Genomic DNA, 13,414 nt, shown 5'->3' with positions numbered 1-13,414 from the left:
CAGCCGGGGCGCGGCCGCCGCCTCTCGGCAGGCTCCCTGGCGGAGGCCGAGGGCCGGAGCGGCACCGGCGCCCGCCCGGGGGGTTGCGTTTGCCGCCCGGTGAGAGTCGGCGACGTGCCTGGCGGCGGAGCGGCAAGGAGGCTGGCGGGGAGAAGCCCTCCGGCGCTGGAGGATCCAAAGTTTGTTTAGACGCCCAGCTCATGACACCCCAACACGTATGACTGATTGAGCGCACCCGGCCACACTCCTGGTGAAAGAAATCCCCGGTTAGAGCACTATCGGTTGTGTCCCTGAGGTCGGCGAAGGCTTCCCCTGGGCGAGGCCTCTCCCCGCTCTTAGTTCCAAGTAGACACCAAAGCAAACCAGGCCAGGAAGGGCTCCAAACTTGAGGAGAAGCTTCAGGAAGGCTCCAGAAAAGACAAAGAGCACCCAGAGACGCTGCTCGTGGTGTCTAAATATTTACCCAGGAGGTGGGTAGTAAGGAAGGGCTAATTAGTATTAAAGATGTCAAATATCACACTTCTAATTATATTAGAAAAGGTAGCACAACGGAAAGTAAATCTGAATGCACATCTGAGATGATGAGCCCCACTGCTTAATCCGTGGCTGTAAATTATTACATCACAGCATATTACTATTAGCTGCTGCTTTCTGACCCAGTGATTCGCCTCTTACAGGTGTAGTGCAGTAAAGACTATCTTTGCTAAAATTGCAATTACTCCATTTAACTTTGCCGGTTTTACGTGTTCCGTTCTTACAATAATCTAGGCTTTTTATCATCTTTCTGTCAGGATTGCTGTGAGTAGTTAAATACATTTGCATGTCACAGAGGAGAACAAAGTGTCTCTCGTGGAAATGCATATGAAATAGCCACAAGACCCCTCAAGAAACCCTACAGAACGCAAGCTAATTTGGCATCTCTGGGAACTATCCACAGACTGTCCTAACATCAGACCTTGGAAACAATGGAAGTTCATGTTTCAATTCCGATCAGAATTCTGCAACAGAGTTAGTGGAGCTGTGTAGTGTTCAGCTTGATAAAATAACCTTCCCCTTCCTTCGTTAAATTGCAAGACATTTCGAATACCAAGTATATTTCAAATACCAAATAGATTTGCCTCCAATAACAGCAATGTGGAATATTGCTCACCGAACACCACGTCCACCATTGGGGAACACTGGTGTGTTGTACTTCAGCCATGTGCTGTATATACCCTTATCTCCAGCTGCATACTCTACTAGCCTTAGGTGTTTTAATACCCATTTCATTCCCCATCGCGTAATTGATTACATATATTTTGCAGTTAAGAAAGGTTATGGATTCACACACTCTGTCTGACATTGCTAATTATCCAAAAGATTTTATACATTTAATGGAATTAAAATACAATATTTTATGTAACAGTATTGCCCAAGTGGTTGGAACCAATAATACCAATAGCCCGTTAAAAAGGTATGGCATGACCTCCAGTTCACAGGCTATCTCTGATTATCTTCTTAATGGATATACAAACACAAGAAGACATCCAACCCTTGCTACCAAAACACAAGGAGAGTAACAGAATGTAAACACAAAGCTGCTAATGTACACACTGACACATGAGTGACATTTACATTGTTCAGAATAAAATCCAGGATATTCTTGAATAATGAGCAACAGAAAAATTGCTATAGCAAAAATAATCTGTAGAATCAAACGCGGACTTATTTGAAATGAGAGGGTTTTTTCATTAAAAAAAATGGTGCAGCTAATAATAAAGTCTTTTAACCTGTATTTTGTTATAGGTGACAGGTGAACAAATCACAGGTCTTGAGTTTCTCTACCCTGCCTCTCTTGGTAACGTCATCTCCAGTACCATCTGCTACCTACCAGACAAACAGACCAACCACATAATGAGGTACCAGCTTCCACCCAGCTACCGTGACTAAATCAGAACAAAAGATTCAACGCCTCCTTCAACAAAGGAACACAAGTCTAAGCTGTCTTTGCTAATTGCTGGGTTTCAGGTTGTCTGTTACAGATTTTAAGTGAGCTACAAACTTCCATCAAATACTTATAGCTGTTGGATAAAGGTACTGAGAATAAAAGATAAATGGAAGCAAAAGGTAAGAGAGAAGAGAAGAAAGCTTAGAAAATAAGTAACTACTTATGGTAATTTAAAGGCTGTGGAATAATATAAACATGAAAGACCAGGGGGCAGAGTGATTGATATCTCATATGTTTTCGATGCCCCTACGGTTATTAGACTGCAATATATGGGAACATACAATAAACTATGAATTAAAATGTAATTGTAGCTTCAGGCATCTTCTTCATTGTCTGCTGTGGTGTTATGTCTTCATGCACCGTGATTGACAAGGTGTAATTAATCATCTTACTCAGTTGTAAATATGGGCACCCTTCACAGTAGGCATCAGGAAGTGTGTACCAGCAAAGGATGCAATAGTTGACGCTGATATACCATTAAATCAAAATCAGAGCGCTTATATGTTCAGAAATGTGTGTTTGGTGTGACGCTGTTATCGTTTATTTCTAAAATACTGTACCAACAGATTTACTTGATTTGCAAGTTAACTACAACATTAACTGGTTTTATTTATTTTGTCTCTTCTTCATTTTTATAGGCAATGATGTTGTTCTCCTAAAATGTGAGACAGTTTGCTTCTTGTCAGCAAGTGGAGCTCAGCTCAGCTCTTCATCTCCCGGAGCTGCCGGAGACAGACTAGCAGGCTTCAGATTCAGCTGCTCTATGGACTGGCTTGAAACGAGTCAGGGAAATTATTGCTCCATTCATACATCACTTTTTGCACTTCTTATATACCGAGTTAGACACTTTGGGTCATTTTAAAGTGAAAGAGAATAATGAAATAATCTTATTAAAAAACACTATTCAGTTTAAAAGTAGGACATTTCTTGTCACAAATGCTGTCCCTAACTGTAAATAAATATGTTTTTAAAGATTTTTTTTTTTCAGTATTCCAGGGCAAGAAACATTTTATATCTGTTTCTTTTTCTAAATGATTGCTATCCTTATCCAGTTAGTGCAAAAATGGTGTATGAGTCACAGGAAAATTAAGTGGTTTGTCTCAGGAAAATTTGGTGGTATGCATTTTTTTGACGCACATAGAGCTGCTGAATGAATAATTGGCAACCTATTTAATGTCCTTTGCTTTAAAGCTGTCTAGTACCTTTGCTGGTTAAAAAAATGTCTTTCAAAGCTGTTAAATATGTAACAAAAAGAGGTTGCTATCACCATTCTGACATGAACAAAGCCATACAGTGAGCTGCCTGAGGTACTTCCAGCATGGTATTAATTACAAACACAATAATAAATGAAAATTTGCAAAGTTCTCAAATTCCAGTTCTTTGCAATACCAGCTGATGAATGTTTTATAAAAGCATGCAGTAAAAATATCAGCCCAGGAATCGGCTATTAAATATTACCTAAGCCAAGCGTTTTGGGACGAGGGTAGAGTCTGTTGGATCTATAATTCCCCCATTTACCCCTGGCTGAACGAGATCTCTAGCTGTCTCAGAAGCAAACTGAGCTTAAAACAGGAGTGCACTTTCAAGAAGATGATCGACTAAGAATGTGCTTTATTTCGATTTGAAAAACTGTCAATCATAGATAAAAAAGACCAGATAATATTATTATATAATATTAGCTAATTGTATTTGTCTGGTAAACCAGGAATATGCAGGAAAGATAAATAATACAGTTGAAAAGGAAAATATTCAGAATGTTTTGCCCAGATGTTGGACTGAAATTGTTTGTCAATGGTACGAGCAATAGATTTCCGATAAAAAGCCAAGCCTGGATCTGCAGATGTGCGGGAGAAATCAGATGCCCATGATCTTACATATTTCAGTTTATATAGCCACAGCTATTTAAACAATTCCAAAACTGCCTCTCCGGGTGTCAAAGAGGGAGGGAAATCTTCAACCACATGATCTTCTCTCCAGAGTCCTGTTAAATCCACTGAACTTAAAACAGAACAAGAAGTGTGAAATATGGGTTTGAACATGTTATGTCAGAAATGTAAAGGTTGGAAGCCTTTTTAGTAACCGATATTAATATTGTATTAAATGTTATGAAAAGGTAGGTGTTGGAGAGAAGGGCTGGGCTCATGTGCAATTTTGTCAAGGTTTTTATCTGTGATTATGATTCCAGATGTATCTATTCCCTGAGGAGAAAAATGAAGTAAAGTTGGCATGTGACATGTGTTTTAAGGTGTTTGGCACAGTTTCCCAAAGTGATGACAAAATGTTCATTTTTATTACAGTGAATTGGTAAAGAAAATACGATTCTGAAGGTCAGTAGCTGTATATTTAAGACAGCTTGGGAGCTTTATTTTGGGGAATACAGATTTTTGGTGGTGTGTTTAGATCTGACTGCCTGACTTGAGCATCTACCATAGTAAATAAAGAGAATAAATTTTACAAAGTATGAAGTGGAAATTACTAGTAATTCAGTAAATTTCTTGCACAGAATATGGCAAAGATTGCAAAAATGTCTCTTTTTCCATCTAGTAGCGTAGCTGCTTCTTAATATTTTTTTAATCTATTTACTACAGACTATATCTTTTTGCTCTACGTTAAAGCTCAAATAAGTGTACTAAGATTCTTTGTAGGAACATATTTTAATGTAAATGGTCAGATTTTTGTTTTGTTTTTTAAAAAAAGTGGGGAACGTATTTTTTTGATGAAAACTATTTTGTCTAAAAGCACATTAAGACTTCAGATAAGAAAGTTCCCTATGGCTACCCAGCTCCCCTCCTCTCTTCCCTCCAAACCCCTCCTGTGTGTAATAGTATCAGTAATTCCATGCTGACAGCAGGGCACCCAGGGCTGCATTACCAGGCAAACACTCACTCATAAACATTTTACAAGTTCAATATCAACCAATCCTGGAGGTTTGGGAGGCTGCCCTGATTGGGTACATCATGGATTTGGTAAACGCGACTCCATAACAAAAATAAGGTTTGTAGAGAAAGAGTCCAATAGTATTGCCTCTTTTGAATAATCAGAGGCTAAGAATATGATTAATTCCATATTTTATAAGTAAACTTCCACAGCTCTGTATCCATCTGCAAATATTCAGAGTGATGTGCCCAATACATTCCTTTCTGTTCTACAACCACATTTCTTTGTGAATTTAACCACATCAGAAAGCACTTCAGATTTCTAACACAAATATTAGATGCATTTAATGTAAGGAAGCTTCCTTTATTGGAGGTGATTGGGAACATTTTGTATTTTATAGGTATATTTAAGAGGTTAGCAGTAGGGGGGAATCGTCTGTGGAAAATCTGTCTACAGCTGAAATTTTTAGATGCAGAAGTGTTGCTGAAATGCCTAATACATTCACATTCTTTTGTTAAGTAGCTTACAGGACTATCCTCTTAGCTACCAGATATTTCTTTTTTCTTCTTTGTTTTTTTAATGTCAAATAACATTTATCCTTTTTCTCTTATTTGTTATTTTCAGGAGTATATACTTGTTTTTATTTTTTGTGTGCAATTAGAAGATTTTAATTCTCAAGGGCTTTACTTTCATATCTACAATTTTGTTATTCTTTTCAGTAATCTTCTGCAACTTTATTTTGTCCTTAGTGCATGCATGAGAAGCATACAGCCTCTCATTTGCTAGTAAATTATTGATAATGATTTACAAGTTTTCACAGATTAATTTTGCATGGGGTAATTTTTCTCCAATTCAACATAGCTCCAATTAAAGAAAAGAATGCCAAAGGTTAAGGTATTTTCTAGTACAATTTAGAAAATAATTTTTAAGTCCTTATGTTTTAAATTCAGAAACCTATTTATACTTCAGTATAAGAAAAATAATATGGAGAGTTTGAAAATTAGAAGTCTGGTATTTTCCAGATATTGAAATGTGCCTGCCTAATGAAGGCAGAAGACTTGCTCACTAGATTTATTTTAAAGCAGTGCTTTTAGATATTAATAAATTAAAATGGCAGTTTTCAATGAGATACTTACTACTATTTTATTTGATATTTGCAAGATACCTGACCATTTAATATTTATCCTTTATTTCTCTGAGCTGATCTAATTGCACCTCTCTATTTTGCATTTATTTCTCTTTGCAAACACTACATTATTCACTCTCTCCTGTGCTTATTAAACAGTGCCACCTGCACCAAATGAAACAAAGCTTCTCCATCAATCTATCCCAGCTAAAGAACCCTGACTATATATTATAATTAATTGAAGCTCAATTGAACACTTGAGTCTGAACTAGATACAGTAACCTGAAAAAACATTAAAAAAATTAGGATGTACTTTAAAGAAATCTTTTAAATGAAAATGTTCACTTAAAACTGAGAACCTAACCTCGTACCAAGCACTCTTCATCATCTCTGCACAGTACCTCAAGTAGCAATTAGCAGGTCCTTTAATTAATTAACTATTCCCTGTACATCACAGGGATTTTTGTGGCACTAACGTCATCCCTCATAAGTGAATACCAAATCCAGTCAATATTTTGTCACTATACACCCTTATCTGCACTACCTGAATGCCCACCGCATGTCTCTGAAAAATGATTTCAAAACACAGAAAGCAGGTATGGAAACCAGATGCAAACTTTATGGTACTAACCTAGGAATTAGAATAGATAAAGCTGGAAATGGAGTAGATGCAGGGAATCTTGTATGTAAATATTTGCAATTAGAAGAAATCAGATAAGATGCAAATTGAAATGATGAAATTACTTAGAGTTAAGTAAAAATATTTTATAAAAAAAGCTGAATATTTTTTCAACTTTCAAAGTGCTGTAGACTTTGCTCACTGTGCTGCTTATCTTTAACACTGTCCGCTCTCAGACAAGAACAGATTAATTAAGTGGCAGGTCAGACACAATAAGGTGAAAGGGCATTTCCAACCAATCAGTGACATTTTGCCAATTTTATACTTTGCAAACTTTTTGCGTAAGTATAATTGTGGCTGATTATTTTCAATGTCATTTTCATTTGGAAAAATATTAAGTAATTTTAAGGGAATTAACATATGAAAATGAGACACAAAATACGTATTGCTGGTTTTAAGATTTACAAAAGATGCAGTATGTAAATTTGTTTATATAAATATGTATAAGATATATGACTGTATGAGGCTATGTGTGTGTGTGAAGGAACATATGTGTGTGTATCCATCGATCTATTTGTAGATTCAGACACAGACATATGTTATCATTTCTTAGAGGCAAATATCTGCAGAAATAATTCTTTGTGTTCAGTAGTTTTCTTTAATGTGTAGTAAGTTTATCTTAAGAGAGTTCTGTATTCAGGAAAGATCTTGTGAATTTATGTAATGTACAGCATAATGAAATCAAATAAAGTATGCCTCAGGATTTTGCAAGAATTATACATTAGCACTTTCTTTCAATATGTGTCATATTTTGAGTTATGGGACAAACTTAACAGATAATTTTAAAATAATAGATGATATTTATGATGGACTTTTAGAAACAGACATTGTAGAAATCTCAAGAAATAAGGCAGAATTATTATTCAAATAATTTGGGACTTTTGCCAAATGATATGATAATAAAAGCCCCCAACATTTGCTTGGAACTATTCATAAGGAATAATATTTATTCAATTACCAAAAGATAGTGACTGCACCTCAATAAGATTTTCTATTTTGTACAAATCGCAAAAATTTTCATTTTGACCTCATGCATTCTCTTCTATCACTGTAATGACAACTTCAGTTTAAAAAAAAATGGCATGTGCAAAATGTAAGGTAAAATGTAAAGTTCAGCTGATAAGCTATGCTTGTATCTCTGTTTTTGCTGTGTAAATCTCCTCTTATCAATAATTCACTATTCATGTTGTACAAAGACGCCTTATATTTTTAAATTAGCACTTACAATTTTACAAAGTTAATTAAAAAAGGAAATGTTAATTTCTGTACTTGGATTCCTTATGTCATAATTTACTACACATTTTTTTCCAATAGATTTGGCAAATGAATACTCTATTTTGATACATCAATTTCAAACAAAGGTGGACTCTGATGCAATTTTTCACTGTTCATTTCCCTGAATCTTTTGGGATATAAAGAATCGTGAACAAATACTTAACAGTCTGATCAATAATCATTGACCGTTTTGAGCCCCTCGTACCCTAACAAGCACAGCTTGATCATGTATATTTGATCATTGTAAAATTTCAAAGGACCTTGATACAGCAGAGCAAGTCTTTCTATGGTATCTTTTTGTTGTTTCATAAAGTACATATTTCCTATGATTTAGCTCTACCATTAATGGAAACTTATTGCACATATATTTGATGAAGCTCAAGATCATGAATTTCAAGGTTATATATCCACAGTATTTCATATCAATGGCAAATATAAAACACTATCCTAACATTTTAGGAGAGGAAACTCTGGATGTGCCTATGGATTCAATGGACCCCAGAGTGCAAATCTAAAAAGCCCTATCGTTATAAATCTTGCATTCCTGTTAAGTGTTGGCATGCACATTGCACTGAGGTGTGTTAAGTTTATTTTAGTGGAAAAATTGTAGTAAAAACCTTTCCCTTGATATCCTTTTAAATATATGTTCACATATGTATAAAATAAAAAATATGCAAGTTCACAGCTGTGTTAGCCCTCAGCCTTATTAGTATCCTGTAAAGAGATAAAGATCTAAGTAAAAAATATTTACAGTGAAAAATGTCTTTGCAGAACTTTATTATTGTTTGTAATTCAACATCCAATGTTTTTCATACAGGAATTTCAGATTATCATTAAAATATAACATTGATGCTACATTTGTATAGCTGCCTTTTCTGCTTATAATCATAATGTTTATTCTAACTTTCCGGGCTTATTATTTTAGACAGATATCAGTTTAATTAGCTTAAGCTGTCATACTCTAATAAATACAGACGGGTTGCCTGGTTCGGGAGGAGGAAGGTGGCTGCAGATTTCAGAAGCAGAGACAGTTAATGCTTTGTACATTATCATGTAAACAGCAAAAGGACAAAAATAATTACCTGATAAACTTTCAATTTCTGACTCTCCCCTATATGCTTTCTGAACAATTTTTCTATAGAAAATCCATTCAAATTAGGCAAGTCCTCTAAATATCTGCAGCATCTGCTGGTTCAGACACCTTCCTTTATGCAGAGTACCATTTTCATATGATAATACATGTAATATGATATAGAATGACAGAATGCATGACAGTTGCCCATAATACATAGAAAGTCACTCAAAGGACAGAAGCGACATTTGGATAATTAGCATCCATTGGGCAGTCAATCATGCGAATAGAAAAAACTGAACAAAACCCACAATGGAGTTAGAAAACAAAAGGGACCCTAGCCAGTCTCAGGATTAACTGCTCTAAAGCGATCTAAATGCTTTTGTATCTAAAGAACTGAGGCTCCCAGGGCTGCCCTGTTCCCCTCTAGATACCCAGGGAACTAATTGTGGCGATCAAAGTTAAAGCATTCTCTCTTCTTTATAGACGGCTAAATACACAGAAAAATTATTTCTCCATTCGTGTTCATTAAACTATTTTAAAGTTAAAAAACTGATGCCATGTTCTTTTGCCAAGTGAAATGAGCTAGAGTATTGAGATTGTCCTGCTTTTATGGGAACACAACAGCCTGTTTAATTTAAAGTCTGCCTTTGTTTGATTAATATGATTTTGCTGTTGTCCAGTCTGCTATCTCATTCTTTTTGGATAACGAAGGCAATTGTCATTAAAAACTTGTGTGAGAAAAACCTGAAAACAGCTAGGAATAATAATGATAATAACAAAGCCCATTAACAAAATTAAGCAGGAAAGGTCTCACAATTTCTTAGTAACTGCCACTTTATAAAAGACATAAAATATTTTTTCACTCAATATATGCAGCTCAGAACATTTCCCCACATTAGTTGGAAGATGAGGGCAGCCTCCTTTAAAGCTCCATCTAACAGAAGAGAAAAAGAAGAGATACAGAGAGAGCCCCAGGATGTGGAAAGTCATGAAAATACCTACCCTGGAGACAGTATTCCCATAGGATCCTTTTCATACAAATTCCAACTTGCCTAATGCCCTTAATGAATGAAATAAAGAGAGAATTCAGAAAGGCCCATGCTGATGGCTCCTGCTGGAAAGTGTGTGGTTTAAGGCATAGCTGCAGCAGTTCTGGGAGGGAATCGGCTCCGGTCCCCATCAGCCAAGCAGACAGGAATCACTGGGGCGAAATCTTCCCCCTCACACATTTGCAATTGACTTGAAATAACATCACGACACCTTTGGATAATTGACGCCTTCTTACCTTTCGTTGTCCTTTGTAATTAATATTTGTAGATCTAGAGGTTTCTCCCAGCCACAGATAACAGGAAGGTGGAAGGGGTGGGGAGAGAGAGAGAGTGCGTGTGTGTGTGTGTGTGTGTGTGTGCGTGAGTGTGTGTGAGAGAGAGACAGAGAGAGGCAAAGAGAGGAGAGAGAGGCTTTGGTTGTGTGTCTCTGCTTGTGGAATGGTGTGTTGGTGGATTTGTGTGGATGTGTATTTGGGGCTTTGTAAACCTCTGGAGTTCTAAAGGCAGGATGGAAAGTGAAAAGTGTGATGAGCTGATCTCCCTTGTCAGTCGCGACAGAATTTTGGCAGCAGTGACCTTCAACCCTTGTGCTCTGCGTCAGCCCCAACTTGAGCCCCTTGCCCAGCTGCCGTGCCAGCGTCCGAGTGCAGGGAAGGGAAAAGGGACAGCAGAGGGAAGGAGGCAGAGAGAGATTGAGATCAGAAGGGCTTTTCGCCCAGTCAAATGGGCCTCTGGTGACAAATCAATCACAGCCCGTTCAAACCAATGATGCTGCCAGTCTCCAGCTCGCCAACCCCTCCACAGCCTCCCCCAGCTCTTCCCGCTCCCGACATGACACTCAGCTGATGACTGGGGCTCCAGTCAGAGCAGGGCTGCCTTTTACGGGTTCATTTGGTCATTAGCACCATTTCTCCTCTATCTCCCTCTTGCTCTGTCTTTGCCTGCCATCTAGTTATTTATTAAATATTGAAAACTAATATTAGAAGAGGGATTGTGACACACAGAAACACTTGTAAATACGTTTGTATACCGCCTTGTTAAAAGTACCCAGCTTTATTTATTTATTTGATTTTATACACTTAGGAAGAGCTACCTGTTCTAATGTAATTAGTAGATCTGATCAATATAATCAGGAAGAAAAAAGTAGGCCTTAGAACCTCCTCGCTCTGCCGCCTCCTTCCCTTTATTTATTTTACACGAGTAAAACCGGCTTCAGTAATTTATTTCCACTACACCCATAGGACAGGAATTATTTTTCAATTATCTGTTTTTGCAGACATTTGTTAAAATACGATTTTTAGGTCCCTTCTAAAGCTATAAGGCAGATCCTTAGCTGGAAGAAATTTGCATTGCCATGCAATCTTGTATTTGCATTCTTGTATTTCAAGGAGTGTATATAGCGCTGAAGTCCTAACTAAGGTAGAAAAACAAAAAATTGCTACTAAGTCATAAAAAATTCTTCTTTCAATAATGGCTTTCATCTGAATATCTGAAAAGTGTTTTAAAACAGTTAAAGAGAGAAAGAGTAATATAAGAAGAGCGCTTAAAAGTTTAGGAAGAAAGAAGTCTCTTGCAGATTTTGTGATTTTAGGAATTGCATTCTGTATATCTTTCTCTCTTGTTTCCTTGCCACCCCCCAACCCCCATTCCTAATACGAAGGGGGAAAAAAAGTCAAAATAAGGTCTTATTAGAGCATATATTACTCTGTTAGTCCTCTCTAACCTTAATCTCTGGGATAAAATCTTCCTAGAGACAAAAAAAATGAATATTGCACATTAAGAAACAGGGAGAAGTCCCTCCTTGTCCTCTCTCAGATTTAGTGCTAACCTCTTAGTTTAGAGATATCTCGTCTGTGTAGTCAAGGATGTCAGGGTACATTTTTATTAACAAATTTACATGTTGGCCAGCTGAGAGCAAGTGGCTGGTCTGACAGTGCGGTGGGAAGGAGCGACGATGGAGATGTGTAGAATGGAGCTGAGCTCTTCCAGGCTCTGTAAAGAGGGCTTGGGCGAGACACAGCAGCATCAAAAATATAGCACAATATACTAAAAAATGTCTCCCCTATCTCCTTTCTAATATGACTGAACTCTGCGAAACTGAAGTGAAGTGCATTGCAGATAGCAGTGTGGGGTGTTGAACAGCCTGTAGCTGGAGAGTGCTTCGGTCTTTATCTTCAAAGCTGTCCTGTCAAATACAAGGTCTTTTAAACATCAGAGGGATAAAGTTTCTGATTCTGAAGGGTTCGTTTTCCTCTTGGTTTTCCTCAATCAGAAGTTAAGCCCATGCGACCCCCACAGTACGCTGGCTCCAGGATTGCTGCCCTGCTACTTGCCCCATGATTTGGGGATGCTTGTATAGAGCAATCTTGATTTGCTCACTGTTTGTTGAGTTCAGTTTTCTTCATGTTAGTTCTTTCTTCCATCGTACGTGTCTTGAGGCTTTTGCTGTGTGGCAGTGAATTGAATCTTATGAACTTAAAGGAAAATTGTGGCTGGGACTTGGAGAATATTCATCTGTTGCAGAAAATGCTGAAGTCTGAACATGTGAGAATTGAACTAATGAGTTTTTTCCTCATTTCAGTCCCTCAGTCTCTTTTTTAGCCATACCTTAATTGCAGTGTTTCCTGACAAAATAATCCTAGCTCCTAAAAAAATTTAAACGTGCACCTTCATTTCATTGCTTGTATTTCCTTCTACCAACGTAATACAAGAAATTAAGATGATTTACAAAATAATGTGCCTTTCTGTCATCTTATTGTCAATAAATAAGTACTACACCTAAATCTAGTTGATTTCTAAAATGAAAATTCATTACATTTCTAGAAACTTGAACTATCAGCTCCATGCATTTTAATTAGATTGTCTGTTTTTTCATTTATTACTAATACAGCCCTCTTAACTATGATTTATTTGTTAAACAAAGTGCCATAATCCGTCACTTATTCATCTTAATTTCAGCAAAATTAAAGTAGTCGCTGTTATATTACACCTAATTGCACTTGCAATGAAAAGAACGGAGATGTTAATCAAAATAAATTGAAGATAAACAATAAAATCATTAAATCTTTGCTGCAGTAAGTGTAACTAATCAGTTTTGACTTGAAGCGACCGAACACAAATAATGAATCTGTCAGTGAAGACGCGCTCATTAAATACAGCCTAGTCCGCTAGGGTCCTGCAGGCAGCCTGTAACACACATCCCTGCGCAACCCTCTAGTGCCTCCCTGCTATTAGGGGAAAGCCAGGGAGAAAGAGGAAATTGTATACCATTTTCAGGACCGAATGTGTCTATATTTTGCAGTTTGATTAAGCAAAGATGCAAATGCCACAGGTATATGGTAACTCC

At 37.1% G+C, this 13,414-nt stretch overlaps 1 protein-coding gene across 1 annotated transcript in view; it reads right to left on the bottom strand.

Annotated features, from left to right (window-relative positions):
- Positions 1-10,403, bottom strand: part of LHX2 (LIM homeobox 2) — a 35,329-nt gene extending 24,926 nt beyond the window's left edge. Inside the window, exon 1 of the mRNA XM_014942710.1 lies at positions 10,305-10,403. The gene's annotated coding sequence lies outside the window, so the exon portion shown is untranslated. The remainder of the gene's footprint in view (positions 1-10,304) is intronic.
- Between the last annotated feature and the right edge of the window lie 3,011 nt (positions 10,404-13,414).

The sequence above is a fragment of the Calidris pugnax genome, unplaced genomic scaffold (genome assembly GCF_001431845.1).
Source record: "Calidris pugnax isolate Ruff unplaced genomic scaffold, ASM143184v1 scaffold102, whole genome shotgun sequence".
In the NCBI taxonomy this organism is placed as follows: domain Eukaryota; kingdom Metazoa; phylum Chordata; class Aves; order Charadriiformes; family Scolopacidae; genus Calidris; species Calidris pugnax.
The sequence above is the reverse complement of the archived record's forward strand: the minus strand, read 5'-3'. Positions and strand labels throughout refer to the sequence as shown.